This window comes from Strongylocentrotus purpuratus, unplaced genomic scaffold (assembly GCF_000002235.5).
Source record: "Strongylocentrotus purpuratus isolate Spur 01 unplaced genomic scaffold, Spur_5.0 spur5_scaffold_6, whole genome shotgun sequence".
Classification (NCBI taxonomy): Eukaryota; Metazoa; Echinodermata; class Echinoidea; order Camarodonta; family Strongylocentrotidae; genus Strongylocentrotus; species Strongylocentrotus purpuratus.
Window position 1 is genome coordinate 50,333,904 of NW_022145612.1, and position 22,702 is coordinate 50,356,605.

General features: G+C 37.8%; 1 long non-coding RNA gene across 1 annotated transcript; it reads left to right on the forward strand.

The window, feature by feature from the left end:
- Positions 1–7,170: 7,170 nt before the first annotated feature.
- Positions 7,171–14,501, forward strand: LOC105442882. Its single transcript, XR_972547.2, has 4 exons — positions 7,171–7,417; positions 10,534–10,613; positions 11,151–11,309; positions 12,921–14,501. It is a non-coding gene; the product is annotated as an uncharacterized LOC105442882 (long non-coding RNA).
- The last annotated feature ends 8,201 nt before the right edge of the window (positions 14,502–22,702 follow it).

The window sequence follows — 22,702 nt, forward strand, 5'->3', positions numbered from 1 at the left end:
AAAAAAAATCATGTAAAATCACGTGATTTTTTACCTTTTATGGGGTTGGGCCCCCCCCCCCCTGGCGCTCAAGGGGGGGGGGGTGCAAATCGAAATTTTTTTGAGGATCAAAAAAAAAAAAATGTGCTCACTACCCCCCCCCCCCCCCCCCCCCCCCCCACTGAACGAATTTGGCCGGCGCGTTTTTCAAATTTTCGGGAGCAAAAAACAAAAAAACAAAAAAAACAAAAAAATTGTGCTCTGTACCCCCCCCCCCCCCCCCCCCCCAACTGAGCGACTTTTCGGCCGGCGCGATTTTCAAATTTTCGGGAGCAAAAAAAAAAAAAAGTTGGGCCCCCTCCCCTAAGAAATCCTGGATCCGCGCCTGAATGCACAATCAACATACATGTATGTATTCTGGTAGTAAAAATCATGATCCTGATCAATTACAACTATCTTTATGTCCATGACTTTGGAGGTTAAACCTTCCAAAGATCTAACTTTAACATGATCAGAAATACTTTCAAGAAATCCAGTTTCGTTTTCATACATACTGTACATGGAATACTGAATGTACATTCAACTGAAATTTAGCTGGTTTTCAGTGTTTGTTGTATAGCTGTGGTTTTTGGTTTATTCCTCTTTTTTTCAAAGAAGAAATTGCATAAGATTCTTACTTCACAAATGACAAACATTCATAATTATGTTTGACATGTATGTACATATACATGTACATAATAAACTTTAAAACCATCTGTAGTATATATACATTAAAAACACATTTCAGATGAAAACAAAATGGATGGGTACAGATGGGATATCTGAAAACAAAACCCCAGCAGTGACTAAATATGTTGTTTAAGTTGAATTTGATTAAATAAAACATGAAGGAGTTCAAACCTTCATGTTGACGTATACATGGACAAATACAAAGAAATTAATTTTAATGTATTGCACAGGTTGATAAGTGTCATACTTTTTAAATAAAGTCTAATTTGCTTTATGCCATGGCCTTACTGATTTGCTTAGAAACTTTTGAATTTTTGAGAAGTTACTCATTAATCAATGTTTTATACAAAGAGCCTCCTACTCTAATCTACCTCAGTACCTCTCCCCTCCCCTTCCCCCTCCCCTTCTCCTTAGACCACACATATTCAGTCGTAAATGTGTCACAGAGTAAATAGAGTAAGTTAATTCTAATTTTAATGTATATTTGGAAGGTAAACAGACTTTAATATGAACTATTGGGCAAATGAGTGTTTATGGAAGTAAACCTTTCTCGAAAATAACACCTCAAAAAGATAATCATATATATGATCATCAAGTAATGACTACCTTGTAGCCTACCCCTTGCTTTGCTAGGAATCTTGCATTTTTCAAGCATGGGCTTTCAGGGCTTTAGATCCACTGCAATCCATTCCTTTGTGACATTATGCTGGTACCTCTGTTACCGGCCAAATACAGATCCGCATATTTGATATCCTGACTATCTCCGTTTCCAATTTCCTTTATCTTCATATACCACTCAATGACCTATTTACTGCACCGGATGGTCATTATGTCCACATAAAGTGACCTACAGAAATGAAGTGTAATTTTTCATTATGGTGTACATGCACATCCCTTTTTTTTATCCTACAGTAATAACACATAATTCACCATGAATTGTACTTCAAAAGTTAAAAAATGAAGTTGTACATGACTTTTGTTATAAATGTTTACAATTTCTTTGCATTTACCATACTCCATAATCTGTGTTTAAATGTCAAAATGAAAAGATGATTGATGAGATATGAGGTATATAAACTACTGACACTACAGGTCGTACACTGTAAAAAAAAAGAATTTGTTCATTGGTAATTTTTACGTATTTTTTCCATGTAGAATTTACTTGAAAACATTAGTTTTGCCACTTACTTCCTAACTCAAACTTTCAATTTAGTAGAACATACGTGGAATATTTAAGTAAAATCAAATACATAAGAACTTTAAGTAATTTCAGCTTGTATTAATTTAGTAATTTTAACTCAAAATCAGAAATTATACGTATTACTCAAACAATTTATGTTGATTATTCTTATCTTTTTAAAGTAAGGACCGATGTAGTGCGTAATAGAAATATTTACATAATTTATGAATATTCATTAAGACCAAATTAAACTCTTTTTAAATGTGGTTGAATGAAAATTTAAGGACTTTAAAACATTTACTAATTCATTTAACATGGCTAAGCAAAGACAAGACAATTTTTGATTGTTACCCAGTCCAAAACAAATCAAAACTTGATATTTCAGGAAATTGTCAACCAATTTTCCTTTTAAGATGCTACGATCAAGTATATATAAAATTTGGAGCCTTTCAATATGTGTCGAAATGAAGAGTATGTAATAGTTTGTGATGGTGGTAGATATTTATATATATATATATACGGTTAAATCTTAAATAGAAGAAGTGAATGATTAGTGGATGTTACTTGTTAGATTAAATGGGTACCAAATCGTGCAATATGTAATCCTATCATAGCTTTTTTTTTTTATCTAAAATGATTACAATACTTAAATTATTTACGTTAATGTAACTCGATTTAACTGAGTAAAAATTTATTCATCAAAATAAGTAAATTCTACTTAAGATGCCGTAGGTAATATTTACTTAATAAAAATAAGGCAATTCTTTTCCTCAATTTTATTGAGTTATTTCGACTATTATTTGTTTACAGTGTAGAGGAACTCATAAGCATCTTCACCGAGCAGATTAATTTTCTTACATGCCTCTAGCATGACAGACACTGTGGCCTTCTTCCCCTGACTACACTTCCACTTGTACAACATATCAAAGATCTGACTTTGGGTGTTGAATCTATTGTTCTCTTTGCACTGGTAGATGACGGCTTTGCTCATGCCAAGTATGAGGGCCAGCATTTCCCAGTGTTCTCCGAGGTTTTGGGATAGAATTAGTAGGTCTGGATCTTTCAAAACCTTGTCTGGGTTTTTAGGTTGCTTCACATCTTCTTGTAGATTCTCTGCATTAGGCATGTCAACATCACGCACGCAAATCGAGTCGATGCTCTCTGAAAAAGAAAAAACAATTGGATGAAATAGTATTATGTGCTGAAACATATATGGAACAGGGATGAGGATCCTCCGCCGATTTCGAGAATTCAAGACGGGGGGGGGGGGGGGGGGGGGAAGAAAAAAAGAAAAATAACAATCTCTCTCTTCTTGACAATGTTGAAGAGTCCCTTAAAGCAAGATGTAACAAATATTTCTCGAATTTAGAATTTAAATGCAAGGAAATCGTGTCCTTTTACGTTAATATATTCTACAGTTTTCTACCCCCTGTAAGAGGCCACTGCCCCCGGAAGGTCGGAACCCCCTTTTAATCTTCCTCCTTTTTGGGAATTTCTCTGTCTCATCCCGGATGGAATGAATATATATATAGAAATAATATTAACAATCAATGTGAATGCTTGAAGGCAATCTATATATCATTTTTATAATAAATCCAACCAAGTAATCAGCTTAAAACATCTTTATTACCCTTTAACTGATAATCTTAAGGAAGAAAGAAGACACGAGGTTGAGATTGTTTCTGTTCTTATTGTGTTTTTTAAAATTAAAATTATGTCATAATGAAGGTTAGACCGATGTCTTTCTAATGTGCGCCAAATAAAGGTTTCCTTCCCAGAGCTAGAAAGTACTTACTTATGGAAAATAAACTTAATCTCCTTTTTTGAACAATTTAAATTTGCTTGAAGTATTTTTCAAACACTTTCAGGAATTTGAAGAAATGAAAATACATGTATAAAACTTATTCAAATAAGAATAAGAAGAATAAATTGATAGCATACAAACCTTTATTATCTGTCAAGAATATAGTGCAGCTTAAAAAATTGGTAGGCTATAACATTATAGGGATTTCATCTGTAGCAAACAGTTTTTAAAATTTGTATAAACATTTGCTGTCTCAAACTTTCCTGATCATTCTTACCAAAAAATTTACAAATTTGGCTTAGGAACCAAGTAAAAACTATTCTACTAATCTAATCTGACATGTTGAAATATATAGACTCTATATGAACTTCAAATATATATATTTTCTAACCAAGAACACTTTTATTTTAATCATTACGTAAAGCATAGCATGAAAACATTACCTACTTTTTTTTTTTAGTTTAGATAAATATTTCTCTGGCTTTACAGGCTGTGGTGCCTAAATATAATTTTTCTAACAGTGTCCTTTCATTCAACAGATTTTAACAACTTATTTATTAAGAGCGATTGTTGTTTGTCACTTCTCATTCAAAGTTGAATATTTGTGCCTGTGTAGTTAAGCTAAAAATGAGAAGAAATCCAAGGGGGAGAGAGTGACAGGAAGATAGACATTCAGAAAAAGAAAATTACCTTGAATGGGCTGCTTTTCTTTCTCTAATTCCTCTTGAAGTCGAGCGTATACCCACTTTTCATTTTTCTTCATTATCTCATAAAGATGCATGGATCCTTCTGTTTTTGTAAGGCTGCTCTGGAGAGAGAAATAAGCTCCATCCCCTCTCCTCGGCAAGATGTCCAAGAGGGCAGCTACTTTATCTCTTCTTGCTCCCTTGGTGTCGATTCTTTCACAATCATCGCTAGTTATGGCTTGATCACCCAACAGGTATGGTACAATATCATCATATTTAAGGTCTTTTAAAAAGTCGGGGGCAACCTTTTCCAGAACCTTGCGGTGAGGTTCGGTCATCGACATTGTGCTCTAGTATCTGCAATGACGATGATAGAAAATATTTAAGATTAGCAATTTTTTTCTCAGTATGGCCGCATTTCTATCACTTTTGAATCAGAGTATCATCAGGATCTATATTTAAATGGTTAAGGGAATCATACGTACTAGCTTGTCTAAGAGATAACATTGATATTTAAACTGGACCGGGACGACTTTCTACAATGTGTAAGTGCACATTGAAAGCTCTGGGAGTTTCACAGGAGCAATATCGCCGTACTGGCTGCTACGACTACAAAAAACTCACAAAAAAGCCTGAAAATTCTACCAACTGAAACTGTCTACAACTCTACATACATGTACATGATCAAGATGATAGAGATCTGATCATGGATGATGGAGGAATATGATGGATTGTCCTCTTTTATAAGCTCTTTTGACAAGATATGTGCTTGTTATTCTGGCAAATATACTCCTGCAATTGAGACGTCAATTTGATGATACTAGTAATACTAAGATCTAATAATTATAACAACAACAATATTAAACAAAAATACTAATGATATTATTAAACATATCAATATCATTATTGTTATTATTGTCGTTATTAGATTTACTAGCATCTTTATCAAGATTCACCATCACTCATTAATTATAATTTATTAATTATCATCATTCACCATCATCAATTCAATACTATAAATAATAGATCGATTCTAAGTCGAACACACATCAATAACAATAACAATATTCAATAATTAATATCTATAATCACATTTGATAATTATCTAGTCAAAATTGGCTGGTTTCTAATGAAAAAAAAAAACAAGTAACGACAATGCATCATCAAGATATGGGAAGACTAGACTCAATTCACCGTCGGATGTTTCTACAAAATGCTGACAACACTGAAATGGGACAACGTAGAGAGAAGACGCCTAATCCAAAGGCTAACTACACTCCACAAGATGATTAATGTAGAACTAGATATCACACTAGAAGATTATCTCCAGAGACAGACACATGACAAACAGTTGATCACCTTTGAGTGCTCATCAACACCATTTGCAGAATCCTTCTTCCCTGAAGTTGTAAAACTATGGAATGACCTACCTCAACTAAACGTGGACATCAAATCCAGCACAGTCTTCAAATCGGCAACCCAAAAACTAAACCAAATAGCATAACCCCTGAAATACATAAATCTATATTCTCGTCATGCCAAGTTATACTTCCAGTTATAGTTCCTAGCGGACCTTTCGGAAGAGACGAACACAAGGTACAAGGTACAAGGTACAAGGTACAAGGTACAAGGTACAAGGTACAAAGTACAAGGTACAAGGATACTGTTATTGTTAGTATGAAATTAAAACAAACACATATTTTAACTAATGGGACCAGCACACAAAATGTCTTCCTGGTAGGAAAAACTTAGACTTAGAAGGAAAAACTTAGACATTTAGATATCTTAGCAGTTCAGTAGCACTGGCTCCAGGATCATGCCACTCATCAGCTGGATAAGATCAGTGACCAACATCATGTTTACTTCAAACCAGCAGAGAGACCATCCAGCTCACTTCATTTGCACACATCAAGAGGTAAAGGAGGAGTGGCTGTTTTTCTTCGGAAGTCGCTAGTATCTGTCTGCAAGGAAATATGCTGCCCAGGATCAAGAATCATTGCTGTGCGCTTTAGGCTAAGATGGTCTATGGAAGCTTTTGCCTTCTTCGGTTGCTATTTCCCTTGTGGTGTTACAACGGCAGACCAGACTGACTATCACTCATGCCTGGCATCCATATCCCAGATACTCTCCAACATACATGGAACCTCACCCATATAGCTGGAGACTTTAATCTCGACACTGTTCATCTAAAAGCCAAGAGAACCCTCCGTATTCTTCAAGAATTTATGCATCTAGAACAATCAGTCTCACAGCAGAATGTTTAATCAGGATCAGTACACTTTTCGATCGGATGACGGTCGTCACAAGTCAAGCATAGATGTTTTTCTTGTTCCTTCTAAGGAGCTGGAGCTCGACAGTTTGGTATCTGTTGACAGTGATGATCCTCTCAACATGTCAGATTACTTAGTAGTGACAGCAAGAAGATCCTCTAGAATCCCATCCAGCAACCCGGTTGCCTCAAGACCTTTTCAAGTTTCAAATCTTAGACGGGTGAAGGTGAAGTGGCATGCTGTCAATAGAGATGCAATCCATGAGTGTTACACATCCCCACTTGAAGTTTTTGTCAAGTCTCTCTTTCTGAGTGTTGCGAGCATTTCAGCCATCAATGCAGGAGAGGCAGAGGAGCTATTGTGTAAGCTGTGTGATGAGCTGCTTAAAAGGTCCTTTGATCTACCTCACACCTATCCCACGGGGAACAGGAAGGGAAAGCCGGAGTGGAACGAGAATGTTGCAAGATTCGTCGGCGTTTACATGAACCGTCGAATCCGTCGATTTTTGGCAAATTTTTCAAAATATTTTTTTTCCATAATTGCGTTGACTGTTATGATATCTTTCTACTGACAAATTTTCAGATGCTGATTTGAGATAATTTTTGACAAAAACATGTTTATATTTTTACCTAAAACGAAACGTTGCGCGGAGCGATTGCATGAACCGTCGAATGCGGATTCGTCGGTTCATGAAACCAACCCTCCTTAAATTCTAGCAGACGATGAACCGTCGAATCTGTAGCATCGTCTGAACGGGATGTAAAAATTGGTAAGCAAACTGTGTTTCGTGTACCTAGTTGTACTTTTATGAGATTAGATGCATGAATTTAATGAAAATCTGAAGTCGCTGCTTAAATTATACCAATTTATAACACATTTAAGCAGATATTTCGAACTCAAAACTCGGATTGTCCCACCTGTTGATTTAGATGTTAGTAAAACTAGAGATTTCGATAAAATCAATTTCAAAGGACAATATACTATAGGTCGAGGTCAAGACGGACGATTGTTCGTACTATGAACCTCAAATTAAACTCTAATGTGTTATTTCCCTTGTTTTTTTAAATATGGATAGACTTTTGAGTATTACTGTTGAAATTATTAAGTGTCGACGGCGGTTAAGTCTGGACTGTACAGTAAATGTAGTGTGGTGCATGCATGGTGTTGCTCATGGTTGCAGATTGTCACTCACTACTATTCATTTTATTTTAAACTCGAGAGTTTAGACTAAGTTAAGTAAGAGTTTAGCCACCTTGACACTTCCACAAATTTTTGTTCCCCCATATACGCCATAGACTCTACTTAAATATTGTTCACGCCATTAATATTCACGCAGTGTTATAAGACCCTCTTTGCCGTCACTTTTTCTTTCCTGTTTTCCTCAGTTTTTTTGTGCCGTTGAATGCACATGGGTAAACAATGCGCAAGTAATGTGAAAACTGCGGGAAGTATTCGCAGCCGATGCACAAATTATGAGCAATTTATTCGTAAATCCATCGTGAATTATGTATGGTCAGTATGGACACAGGTAGAATATGTATAGGATACTCATAGTCATAGTTCCTGAAGTGTTCACGAAAGTCGTCCACCAAATTTGTCGTGCCAAAATTTTAAACATTTTGAAAATTCTGCCACAAATTTCAAGCTTTGTCCCGCATGGGCCTCATCCTCCAGCCTGTTCCGCAAACGCTTCCCGTTATGGCAGAAACATGGCATGAAACGATGGGCAAACCATGCACAAACCAATATCGTGCAAGTGTCAGGGTGCTCTTAGACTATGAGTTTAACTTTGAAATTAGTGACTAGATTTTGTCTAGATTTAGATCTCTACTTTTTGTGTTAGTTAACTTAGTATGCAAATAATTGTGGTACCATTCATTGTTTCAATCCCTTGCCTTTTGTTTTGTTTTGATATTATTGTAATAGAAAGATGAGTATGGGTACTACTTGTCGATGTTTATTACTTGAGTACACAATTTCTGTGCGGGAACGCTAATAACTAATAGGGGCCTGGTTAGTTATGGCTCTGTCCTGATGATACTGACACACACTACAACAGCCTTAATTGGTTCTGTGATTTGTGTAGATCTACTCACCTTTTCTCTCAATACATTCGCAAATTGAAGATTCTTTTTAAATCAATAAAATTTGAATTTGAATTATGAAATATCCAGCCCCACCCTCCACCCCCATGCCGCCTACGACTATATGATGACGACTCGGACAGTCAGGTATGGACATTTATATATATATTTTTTTTTTTTGGGGGGGGGGGGGGCTGAGGTGGTTTCCTTGTAAAATGTATCGTCTTAATTTTCACCAAAATAAATGTTCATAAAGTTTGACTCTAAGTTGAGGGGGGGGGGGGGAGGGGGAGCAAGATTTCCCATAAAGGGGGCAAATTATGATAGGATTATGGGTGTGTTATGTTTTCCTTTCTCTTGTCCCCACTGGAGCGGGGGAAATATATTAGCTAGATTGAAATATATTATATATATATATATATATATATATATATTAGAAAGATGAAAAGAAAAGACATGATACAGGGGACGCCACCGTTCCCATAATGCCTTATGGTCACAAAATCGAATCTTATTTGGCTTAAAATCTTGAAAATCCTTACTCGTATTGTATATTTACGAAAAGCTTGAATATAGTTTATAAATTAAGTCCCTATAACCCCCTCTCTGTCACTTCCTTCCTTTGCTGAGGATTAGGGACATGTTAGATCAACCCCTTGATGGCAACGGTGCTACACCCCCACCCCCCCCCCCATGAAACACACACAGGCTACGCCATCTATGAACTACTTGGACGAGAATTGTTGATAATATACACTTGTACCAAGGAAATACTTCAGGGTGGGTGGGTCGAATCGTGCAGCTTGGTCGGACTGATGGGGGGGGGGGAAGGGGGCTAGGGCCCGGGATGATGGGTCACATATCTTATTGGGGCATGCCTTTTTTTATATTTTTTAAAAGTATGTTTTCAATGAATGTTTTCTACAAATATTCGGGCCATGTGGCGTCCCCCCCCCCTGCACCCACCCCTAAGCCGTGGGGTGTCCCCTATCCATTTTGCTTTCTTATTATCATTTTGTTTATTGCTTATATGACTTTCATTTTTGTATGAATAGGGACCCTCTTCTCCTATTATGAAAAGCGACTCTCTTCTTGTGTATTATGAATAGCGGCCCTCAGGCTTTTCTAGTATTATGTATAGGAACCCTTTTCTCAAATTATGAAAAGCAGCCTTATGAATAGCGGTCCTTATGAAAAGCGGACCTTATGAATAGCGGACCTTATGAATAGTGGTCCTGAACAGCGGACCTTATGAATAGCGGTCCTTGTGAATAGCGACGTTGAACTGATTTTTCGGTCTAGGTTGGTGATTATTAAGAATGTAAGACTATACTTCAGTTTAGTTCAGGATTGGGTAGCATGGTTTGGGTTAGACAGAAATAACCATCTGGTATGGGTCATTCTTTAATAAAACAGACTTTTGCCAACATTTCCCATGTAGACGGTACTTTACGGCTCGCACAACAGGCGTAGATTGATCGATTGCTACCGATTTTGTACCACTTCCAGAAGTTCTGGTAAAAAAACTTTCTCACATTTTTCTTGATTTAGATCTAATTGAAATAAAAAATCAGACAGAAGAAAAGATACATATTTCTTTTTTATGTAAAGTTTTTAAAATTTTAATTACGTATTTCCAAAGGCGAAATTTACTGAATTCCTCTATACGAGTTATCCAATTTTTATCTCAGAACCAGTGAAACGGTATGTTTATGAATTCAAACTGTAATCTATGACAAGACCCGGCCAGGTCAACTACGCAAATAATAATAAAAATTGAAACTTTTCATTTGTTTTCCAGCAATAGATAGTTGGAAGTTTCTCGCAGAAATCCTGGCATGACCTTTGGCTTTATTCTCGTGAAGAGTGCTGTGTGATCTGGTAAGTAATTCAGTTTGACCTTTTTTCTTCTTTATGTCTTGTTTATGTCTTGTTTGTTCAACAAAAGAATAATTGTGATAAGGTAAGTACATGTATGACTGCACATTATTGTCACATACCGCCATACAATTTGGAAATTGACTAGATAGGTTCTGGCACATGTGCTGTTTTTAACATTCAAATATAGGACAGCTCCCCCTCCCACCCCCCCCCCCCCCCCCCACTGTGTCAATATCTTGAAAATTACAGTGTGGTAGAATGTGCAGTTAGAATATGTTAATCGACATGACATGATGACATGATAACAGTGTGATTATTTTCTTTTTTAAGTGACAAATGCTAGTATAACGTTCATTTGTACACCTTATTGTCTTGAATATTATCTTATTTGATAATGAATCTCAATCGAGTTTAACATACTGGTACTTGTACAGTATATCAGATGCCATCTGTTGAACGATTTGTCACATAAATTGATTTGCTGCAGTAGTCAATTGTATTAATTCATATATTTCATGTTTTCTAAATTCATCCCAGAATACATGGTTGCACTATGCAGTGAAAGGCATTCAGCAGTTGGGATTATGGTAGATTGACTGCAAAATGTGAGGAAGCAATCTATTGAATACTGAAAACCCAAAGTGACTACTACTTCTCCAGCAGCAAGGGCTATATAATCTAAAGATTTCACAGTTGGTGAGTGACAGCATTTATAAAATAACTTCAGTTTTTGGCCTGAATGTGACATTCAAGATTATTCTATTCATCTTCTTTTCACAAAATTGAATAATCCCTAACAGGTACAGCTATAGCCCACAAGCTAGACACTTGGTATCCTACACGTAAAAAAGGCCCCCAAACTAGACCATAAGTTAAAAAGGACCATGAGCTAGACTCAATATCTGTATTACGCAGTGTCAAGCTTGTAGGTCTATTTCACCTAGTGTCTAGCTAGTGAGCTGTAAGTGTTGTGTGCCGTTTACATCATAGATTGTTGATCGTGTGGGCCACATGGATCGTGGGTGTCTAGCTCGTGGGAACACCTTCTCCCTCTCTGAAGGTTGTTGCAATTCATCTGATCATTGTACAGATCTGAGCATGTTCTCTTCTATCTTATTCCCATTTCCTTTTCTAGAAAGAGGTTGCCATTCTTGTTTTGTGTTTTTTTCCTTTTTATCATTGTGATCAATGCCTTCTTTCTTTTTATAAGAAGGTACTGTACATGTACAAGTCAACTGTCAAGTGTTTTTTTTTTAAACGTACTTGATAGCAGAGTGATTTACAGAGTCATTATTTAATTGTCATGATTCTCTGAAGATTTTTTTGTCTTGTCTGCATAGCTAGAGTGAGACATAGGTACCGCTTTTTCCTACCGTGGCATCAACAATTTAAAATCACTCTCATTTCAAAAGGTTATGTCCAAATTTGATGAAAATTGCACATAGCAATAGGCCATTTTCGTAATGTAACCAAATTTAATGCATAAGTCTTTGTGAAGTGCCTCAGTACAAGTTATTTCATTCACCTTATAAGAATAATAGTATTTCAATAGTCAGAAGGCAAACTGCATATATTTAGTGTTGCTAGGTAGGTCAAGCCATAATGTTTGTCCAACCTGGCAACAACTAATGTATGCAGTTCGGATTCTGTCTATTGAAATACTATTATTCTTTTCAGGTGAATGAAATAACATGTATTGAGGCACTTCACAATGACTTATGCATTAAATTTGGTTACATTACGAAAATGGCCTATTATCAAGCATCACTTTATTATGTGGAAGAAATTTTATGAACAGAGTCAAGGTCAAAAGTAAGTTATGTTTAATATTACTTCAGAAACTTTTAAGTAAGCAATTTGATGAAACCTGCAATGATCATTATTAAGGATCATACATGTAGATTATGTGGAAGAATTTTCATATCCAAGGTCGTGGTCAAAGGTGAATTATGGTCACTTGTGTTATATTTTGCTTCAAAAATAACCTTTTGTTAAATTCTCATTTCAAAAGTATATGTCCAAATTTCATTAAACCTGCACCCAACAATTATGAGGAAGAATTTCATCACCAAGATCAAAAATCAATTATGTTTTAGTGAATGAATAGTGTTGCCATCCAGTGGTTGGTCATTTAACCTGTTTTTAGTCAATTTGGCCGAATGCTACCAAATTTCTCATGAGATATCAATCGGTAGTGCTCATACTTAATAGGCAAATTGCGAGGTACAGGCAAGACATCACATGCAGTTTGACTTTTTTTTATTATTTTTTTTTATTTATGCCTATATCTTTTGATTTTATTTTCAGGTGGAGATGTCCTGAACTTGCTTTGTGCTGCAATCTCTTGTACATGTACCACCAGATTCCAGGAATGTGATAACTCAACTTTACTTTCATCATAGAGGTGTTGTGTCTAGTGAATAAGTCATCCGACTGCAGATCACAAGGTACAGGGTTCAAGTCCTGCTGCAGCACTAATGTCCTTTGGCGAGACGTTAATCTACATTTGTCACTCTCCACCCAGGTGTTAAATGGGTACCCGGTAGGATGCAAAAGTTAATGTAGTTGGATGAGCAAGTGTGCGTTTGTAAAATGGGGACTGGGCGGAATGCTCCCCAGGGAGTGAAGAACATGCTTGTGTGCGGGCAAGCCTAAATCTGATGACTGGGTAATGATATATATATATATCTGTAAAGCGCTTAGACACATCGTTGTATTGATGTATCATGCGCTATATAAAAGCAGAATATTATTATTATTACACCTGTAAGAACATCAAGATTTCAAGGTTAAGAATTTCATAATTATAAAAAGCAAGGTGATGAATGAGAAATATAAATGATTCAGCCTAATTTAATTGTCAATAAATTGATGCAAATGAATGTAAAACCTTTCATGATTCTATGGTTACACTGATGGAGCATGCTTGCATGTTGTAATTATGAATCATATTAAAGTTATTTTGATTATCTTTTGCCAATTGCCCACTTTTGTAAAATAGAATATTTCAAGCTATCACATCTGGTTAAAGCTACAATAGCTGACAGTTGGGAAAGCATGTTCAATTTGTTTTGGTGTCAATGGGTGCCGGCTTAATGTGCATATGTATAGTGTTGGGTTCATGATCATACATCATGTTGAGCTCTTACTGTGTCGAACATTACCTCTTTAAGTGGTTATTTTAGGTGTTGAAGATCAGTACAAGTTCAAGGCAAAGTTACCATAAGCGCATTACAAATTTAGTACATTGACAAGGGGCATTTAATAACAATTAATGAACTGGCAGCATTGTATTAGAGAGTTTTTTGAAATTGTGACACTGTGTCTAAAACTTTTGATGAAGGAATAACCCACTGTAAATACAAATAATTTCAAAAACATATCTTCACTGAAAATATATGTGAGAATATAGTGTTACATGGTTTTGTGAAAACCATTGTTCTTGTGCATTACCTATATGACAATGTGAGGTATAGTATACCAGGTCAGCAGCTGATTGTGAAATCATGAACATTGTTACCAGTTCACTTTAATGCAGATCTTTATTTGACCTTTACTCAAATCGTTTCGGAACTCATGATAATATTATGTAGCTTGTGCTGAATTCATGATATAGCCCAAGAAAATAAGTACACTGAATGGCACATGATTTGAATTGATTTTTTTTTATTCATCAAATATGTGTAACACTCGAAAATTGTCCTGTTATTTCACCTAAATATATAGGATTATGATGTGTTTTAGATTAGGTCACACTACAATCGTCAGTGGTATCAATGCCACAGTTGTCATTACTCAAAGAGTTCTAATTTGTGATAATTGATTATTAAATAATTGTCAAGTGTGTTTAAGATCGATGTCAAATAAATTTTGGATGTGAAAATATAATTTTGTCGTGTTTAGTTATTATTTGATAACATATACAATGTTCCAACATAATTGTAGTAATCTGCCTGTCATACTTAAGGAAAAGGGGTTACAAACTTCGGTTCAGGATTATTTCCTATACTAGAAGTAGATGCTTTATGTCAAGCATGATATCAATAATGTGTTTAGCTTATGGTTACATTTTCGTTCATATAAATCAAGGTCTTCGAAGAGAGATGGTTGGAAATGAAATTATGTGATCATGAAAATACCCAAATTACGAGGGTGTGTGAGCGAAAATATATGGAGACTGAAATTGATTCAGAAAAGTGAAAGAGAAAGAAAAATAGAAAGAGGATAAAGAAAATAATTAAGTGGTATGATCGAGAGGCCAAGCAGTATGCAATGATTCAATGAGTGGTTGAATTCAACTCCATGTAAAGATGAATTATATAGAAAACGATTGGAGAAACAAGATGTGATGGAGGGGGGTAGGATGGCTAATTAGACAAATCGAAACAGAAACAATATTATAAGGAACAAAATTTGAAGGGAGATCAATATTTAGGAAATGTTTATGAAGTCCTGATATTTCCTGAATTATTCATTTATCAATTAAAAGTCTCATTAAGAAAAATGAAAGTGGTAGGCCTAACCCAGATTATTCGATAGGTAAGCTCGAACAGTTCAACATTAAAAGTTCGATGACCCGCATTGGGCGCGTGTATTAAACGAGCAAGAACGGTTGCATGAACCGACGAATCCATGCGCATTCAGCGCTTTTGTGCTGCGCGTATTCACTTTCTGTTTTTATGAACCGTCGAATGCGCTCCGTTTGCCACTTTCTGTGGAAAAGCGTAGTGCGAAATTACATCATCATTTTTATTTTATCATTACTCGACGATTGTTCAAAATTATGATTTGTTTTTTATATGGTGATTGTAAGCTGGTTTCAGGCTTTCACACTGACTAAAAATTATCAAAATCAATTATCGTACATTGCGCTATAGCGATGTTGGAAAATGTCGAACTTTCAAACGCGTTTTTCTCGAAAGTAAGATTTTGAATTCAGTGGACGGATTCGACGGTTCATGTAAACGCCGCATTATATGAAGCGTCAAGGCAAGCCAGGAAGAGTTGGAAACATTCCGGAGAGGAAAAGGGTGGGCTTGGCCATTCAAATCATATCCAGTGTAAGAGAAACTTCAGGAAGAGTCTCCGACAGTCAAGAGCGCAACAGAGTCAGGAACTGATACGTGACATTGAGTGTGCATCTGCAGAAAATCAGAGGCTTTTCTTTCAGCTTATCAAGAAAAATCGTGGTACTGACAATGTGCAGGTTGTGACTGAATCACTTTGTTATAAAGATCAGACTTATGAGGGTGATTCCATTCTTGTGGCCTGGGAGATGTACTTTTCGGCCCTGTCAAACGCCAAGTCGTGCTCCTCTTACACCTTCCCTACCACCCTGCCTGCCACCGAAACCGAAACCTGTAAACTAGGAGGCTGTTCAGACTTTGTTTGTTACGACTCTGGCTGGACATTGACGTCTGCTGATCTTGATGATGCCATCAACTGTCTCAAGAAAGGGAAAGCTGGTGGTACAGATGACATCTCTACGGAGCATATTCAACACCTTGGAGTTACTGCCCGTCGTCTCATCCTCATAGTCTTCAATGTTTTCCTGCGAAATTCCCACTGCCCTCAATTATTGTTAAAAAGGGCCTCATCATTCCGCTACACAAGGGGAAGGGGAAAGATGTTCAAAGATCCAAAGAACTACAGAGGCATTACTTTGTCTTGAACACTTTGTAAGCTGTGTGAGATATGTCTGAAGCCCCAGTTTGTGCATCAATTGAACACCAGTGGTATTCCTGATGAGCTTCAGATGGGCTTCCAGAAAGGACACTCATGTATGCTAACATCTTTGTGTCTAGAACTTATCGTTGAGATTAATGCATTCCACAAGCATCCTACCTACATGGCATTTCTTGATGCGGAAAAGGCGTTTGACACTGTTTGGCATGAGGGGTTGATAAACAAGTTAAGAACATCCGGATTGGAGCCAAGAATTCTGGGCATATGATTCAGTCCCTCTATAATGGTCTTGAGAGAAGGGTTTTCTGGGATGGCAAGGTTAGCGGCCCTATACCCATTACGCAAGGAGTCAGGCAAGGAGTTCTATCCCCAACTCTATACACTGTGTTTGTCGACGGGCTCATCAAGGAATACATGAGAAATTAGGGCTGGGATGTGTCATCAATGGACGTTATTCAGGAGTCATTGTTCTGGCTGGCGATGTGGCTCTTGTTAGTAACTCTGCCAGTGACCTACAGGAGATGTTGGAAATCACGTTTGGATTTGCAAGACAATGGCGCTATGAGATCAACCCTCCAAAAGTGCTGTGGTAATTGGCAATGGTGGTAAAGGTACACTCCAAACTTCATGGACTGTTGGTGATGCCATTATTGAGGGGAAAGTTTGTCACCCGCATCTTGGAATCCAGAAGTTGAGTGTTCGCAGGGATCCAACTGATGAGATAATTGGGAAGGGTCTACATACTTTCCATGCCCTATCGGGAGCTGGTGCTTACTCCGGTGGTCTTATTCCCATTTTGTCAGCTCGTTTGTGGAAGACCTTTTGCATTCCCAGAATGCTATATGGCTCATCAATCTTTAACTTTACCAATGGTAACTAAACTGGACCGAGCACAATCTCATCTGTTCAAGAAGATCCTGGGTATACCCTAACTGCTGCAGATGAAATAGTCTACCTCCTCACGGACCTCATCCCGATGTCTCATCAAATTGACCTTGATAAGCTCCTCCTTCTTGGTCAGGTCCTCAATCTTGACAGTGGAAGGTTTGAATCACGGACTTATCTAGCAGCTATCGCGGTGAATGCTCCTTCCATCCAAGCACTCCGATGTATACTGCAGAGATGATCTTCCTGATCTTGAGAGTCTGATGTCCAATCCATTTTCATATCTCAAATGGAAGCGGTTGATTAAGTTCAAGATTAAAGACGCTGTACATGCCAAGACTGCTGTCGGTGTACTCTCCGAGTCGTCCCTTAATTATTGGTCAGGCAAGATACCTCTGGGTCCGCATCTACTCTATCCACAACATTCTCCGTCTTACATCATACGGCAAGCTCTTTCGCTCTTGCGCTCGGGAAGATAGTAGCCCCCAGATCAACTCGGCGATGATAGTTTGCACCATTACCCTCGTAGTCGATTAATATTTGCTTACTAGCTCGCTCGATAAAAATGTCCTCTAGTTCGCTTTTAGCTCTCATATGCAAAAGTCGGGATTCCCGGAAATAATTTCGTCATCGTCCGTTGAAAAATAAAAGCTAGGATTTAAGTGATTTTGGATAATCAAAGTAAGGACCATTACGAATAAAAAGACTTCATATGTTCAGGATTTCAAAAATATATGTGCTGTTTAATTGTTAAACAAAAGGTTGTGAAAAGAGGGGAAACTCATGGGCGGTTCCCTCGATCTTCTTAAAAATGGGAGCTGTATATACAGGCGCGTACGCAGGATTTTTCAAGGGGGGGGGGGGGTTTTAACATTTATAAATCGGTCCAAAAATTTCGCAACGACTCAGCCAGCCGCTGAATAAGCGGGGGGGGGGGGGGGGGGGGGGGGGGGGGGGGGGGGGGTAAGAGGACACTTTTTTTTTTTCTTTTGGTCTCGAAATTTGGAAATTTGACATTTTGCTCCGTTGGGGGGGGTAAGGTCACCTTTTTTAGGTCGGCCATGGGAATAATTTTTTTTTTTTTTTTTTTTTTTAATAATTTAAAAAAAAAAAAAAAAAAAAAAAAAAAAAATCCAAAAGGGGGGGGTTTTAGGTTTTTTTTAGGGGGGTTTACACACAAAAAATTTCCAAAGGGGGGGGGGGGGGGGGGGGGTTTAACCCCCCAAACCCCCCCCCCCCCCTGCGTACGCGCCTGTGTATATATATATATATATATATATATGTATTCAAGATTCAAGATTCAAGATTATTTTATTGGTCCATGCATGCAAACATTACATAGAAATTTTGCTTCCAATGGCTTTTTTGACAGTGAAAATACAAATGATAGAAAATACAACATAACATTTAACAATAGAAAACTATGTACATAAATATGGATAACTGTTTATAGTGTGCATATGCCCTCAATTTCCTATTGCCTACATTTAGCATGCGTCATAAAATTAAAATGTCTAATAATATAATATAGTATTTCTCGTCACCACCCCCCCCCCCCCATCCGCTAGCTCCCGATCCACAGATGGTTTGGATTTGCAGAAAAATAACAGTAATAAATACATTTACATTCAGATTTCATAATTATAAACACGTGATATAATTACGCAACACTTCTACAGTAAAATGAACTCTTAACGATTGAAAAAGTTAAGTTAACAATTTACCGGCACAGTCGTATGAATAAGTAACATGCGTCATAAATTAAAATGTTTCATAATATGATATTTCATTTCCCGTCACTCCCCCCCACCCCACCCCCCCCCCCCCCCCCCCCCCCCCCCCCCCCCCCCCCCCCATCCGCTAGCTCCCGATCCACAGTCTCCAGCTATCCGTTTAATTGCACTTCAATATCAGCTATATTGAAGTGCAATCAAACGGACAGCTTTCAAAATCAACAATAGCAATTTCAAATCCAGTAGGAAATATACGATTATAAGGATAGGTAGGTAGCCTTATGTATACATTTATCGCGTCACAGTTGAATTATACACATGTATGGAATGAGGGATGAATGAATTACGAGAGCGTGAAAGGCGAGTACGGGGAGGGCACAGTTTTATTCCAGAACGGTTGAACCTGAAACAATCATTGAGAAGATGAGTATTGTCTGTCATTATAACTTTAACTTTTGCAAGTAAGCGTTTTTCATAAAGTGTTGGAACAGGGGGCAGATCTGATCCTATAACCCTCTGTGCGACTCTTCGAGTTCGGTCTACTCTTCCTTTTGCTCGTTTGACATGTTACCAAAAGTGCAGATCAGATTGAATGTCATTACGCTTTGGATGATCGATTGGTAGAAGAGCTTCAGGATGGTTCTATCGATATGAAAGCTCTTAGTTTCCGTAAGAAAAACATCCTTGTGTTCGTTTTCTTTTGAACAGACAGACAGTTTTGCTTCCAAGAAAGCTTATCATCAATGATTGTTCTCAGGTATTTGTACTCATGTACCTGCTCAATGACGTCTCCATGAATACGGAGTGGCTCATGTATTGTATTGCCTTTCCGGAAGTCAACGACTGTATATTATATATATATATATATATATATATAATATATATATATATATAATATATATATATATATATATGTGTGTGTGTGTATATATTGAGAGAGTGTTTTTCTAATTATTAATCTACTAAAAATATAATGACCCGGTTCCCCTTTATTACATATGAATAACACTATATATATATATATATATATATATATATATATAATTATAAGGAGCAATTTACCGACAGAGTCTAGAAAATATAATGTGAGAAAGTCGGCGTTAAGTTCTACAAATGAAAAGATTGGAGAAATTATGTCCATTCCCTTTCCCTTCCGATGGCACCGGCGGTTTTTTCCCCTAAGCTACCCTAAAATAGTTATCAACGCAATCATGCATTTCTTTGCTAATTATAGGGGTGACTCTTTTCTCTATTAAAGCTCGTGGAATTCATATTTAGTCTCTTCCTTTTACATGGCCTATTTGATTTTAATTAATCATTCATGAGATAATATTCTTACCTTTACATGCATTATTCAAGCGAAACTTGAAGTCAGATTAACGTAACAGTAAACAGGGGCGGATCTAGCTTTTTGCCAGGGGGGGGGGGGTGACCCCGTGGCGGATCCAGGATTTTCCCCAAAATGGCGCCGTTTTACTGTTTTACTTTTTTTCTTCTTTTCTTTCTTCTTCTCCCCCCCCCCCTTTTCACTTGCCCGCCCAAGGAGGGTGGGGGGGGGGGGGTAAACCGCCGAAACTCCCCTAGATCCGCACCTGGTCAAATAATGTTTAAAGAGCGTGGGCCGAGGCAAATTATAAAAGCTTTTGGGTGCAGAGCATTCTATCGGAGCTCCACCATCTATTGGTGTAATATTTTATATTTTACCTATCATGATGAAAGAAACAAAATCAGTATATGCGGTAATTAAGCTACTATCTTTTAATTTACACAATTTTAACTGGCCCTTGTTTTAATTTTATCTATACATCTCATTTTGAGTATAATATAATACTGTATAGCCACAAGGGTGAAGTCCGTCTTTCGGATGGTGACGTTAAAGGTCGGTCCCAGACGTAAATAATCATATCTGATTGATACACGTCGGTAAAAACCCAATTACACACACACACACAGGGTGAAGTTAATGAGGAGGGAAATCAAGAGTCATTAGCCTATGTCCCTAGAATACTGGTATGTAGGTCTGTGCTAGAGTGGGGGGGGGGGGGGCACTGTTATTATTGAGGAGCACCTATTGGTCGTAGTCGTTGGATAAAATATAACTTAAGGCCTCCGATATAGAGGGGAGAGGGGGGGGGGGTGTGGGAGGAGATGTTATCTCCTTCTTTTTACGACCGCCTTATACACCCTTCTTCATTTCTCTATTTTATTTCTTCTTTTAGTTTCTTTACCTTTCCCGGCCCTCCGTGTATCGATGAATGGTCACTATCCAAACTTGAAAATGTTCTCCCCAATTATCATATTTACATGAGACACTGTTCGATTCAAACATTTTGAAAGCTCAAAGACCAGGGGCGGATCTAGCTTTTTGCCAAGGGGGGGGGGGGGGGGTTCGACCCAGTGGCGGATCCAGGACTTTCCAAAAATCGCGCCGTTTACTGTTTTACTTTTTTTTCTTCCCCCTTTTTTTCTTCACTATTGTCTTGGTCGACCAAGGGGGGGGGGGGGGTTAAACCGCGGAACCCCCTAGACCTAGACCCCTAGGCTTCGGGTTACAGTTAGTTAATTAATCTTTTTCTTTTCCTAACATTTATTGTGACTCTTTTCCAAATGTTGCCGAATAAATATTAATTTGTCAATTTGAGATTCACATAGTTTTTTTACAAACTGTATATACATGTAGTTAGCAGTTTGATTTCACATTCAAACAATCATATATATTTAAAAATAACCGGTTTCATTTGTTTTTAACTTCCTAAATTCAAGTGACGGTGTACTGATCTGGGGAGGGGGAGTGGGGGGGGGGGGGGTGGGTCAGGCATGCATGTAAACGGTATGTATTATGCACTCTAAAATGCAGGTGTTCATGAATGCGTCTCTTCCATCCATTTCTTTACCCCAGATAGCAGGGGCAGCGATTTTTTTTCATGACCAGGGGGGGGGGGGAGGGATGAAATGCGAGGGGCAGGGGAGCAGTGGCGTAACAAAAGTGAGCAAAAACTTTTTTTTGGGGGGGGGAGACAAAAAAAAAATCCGCATCACCTCCACTCTTACGTGCAGGTACATGCAGGCCCCGCGGAACGTTTTTCAAAGTGGGGGGAGGGACTAAAATATTTTTGATCAGGTAGTGTGAAGCAAGTGGAGCGAAAATTGGCGTGGGGTCCAATGGCGTAGCCCCAAGAAGCTCAGGGTGTTAGGCATTTAATAACTGTCAGATGAGCATCCAGGGGGCAGAGCTCCCGGAAGCTTAGGGTTTTTAGGCATTTCATTATGGTCACATGAACAGGGCCCGCCTTAGGGCCCTTGATGGGGTCCGGGGGGGGGCAGAGCATGCTCAGGGAAAAAAAAAAAGCTATTTCAGCAACATTTGTAAATCACTGGTATCGAATTAGAAATAAACCATGTTTGAATTTTATTAAAGACCCCCGATCCCCCCCCCCCCAATCATTACGCCAGTGCGGGTGAAGGTGACGGAAGTGACAGGTTTTTGAAATTTTGTTGTATTAACAAATTACATTCTTTAGCAAAACAATAATATAAAAAGAAGCAATTTACCTTTTTCACACATCGCTTTTCTACAATATTTACTCGTACACTATGAAGAATATTATGCGAGGGAGCATATAGCTCCCCATAGCTCCCGATCGAGCGAGAAGTTTTTTGCATTTTTTGTTGTTGGTCTAAACGCTGCACTCGTGGGCCCTCCTGAGTCTTTAGTCAGTATTTGATATACACTTATTTTTGTGCACTTTTTCAAATTTCAGGGGGGGGGGGGGACGGACGATCCCC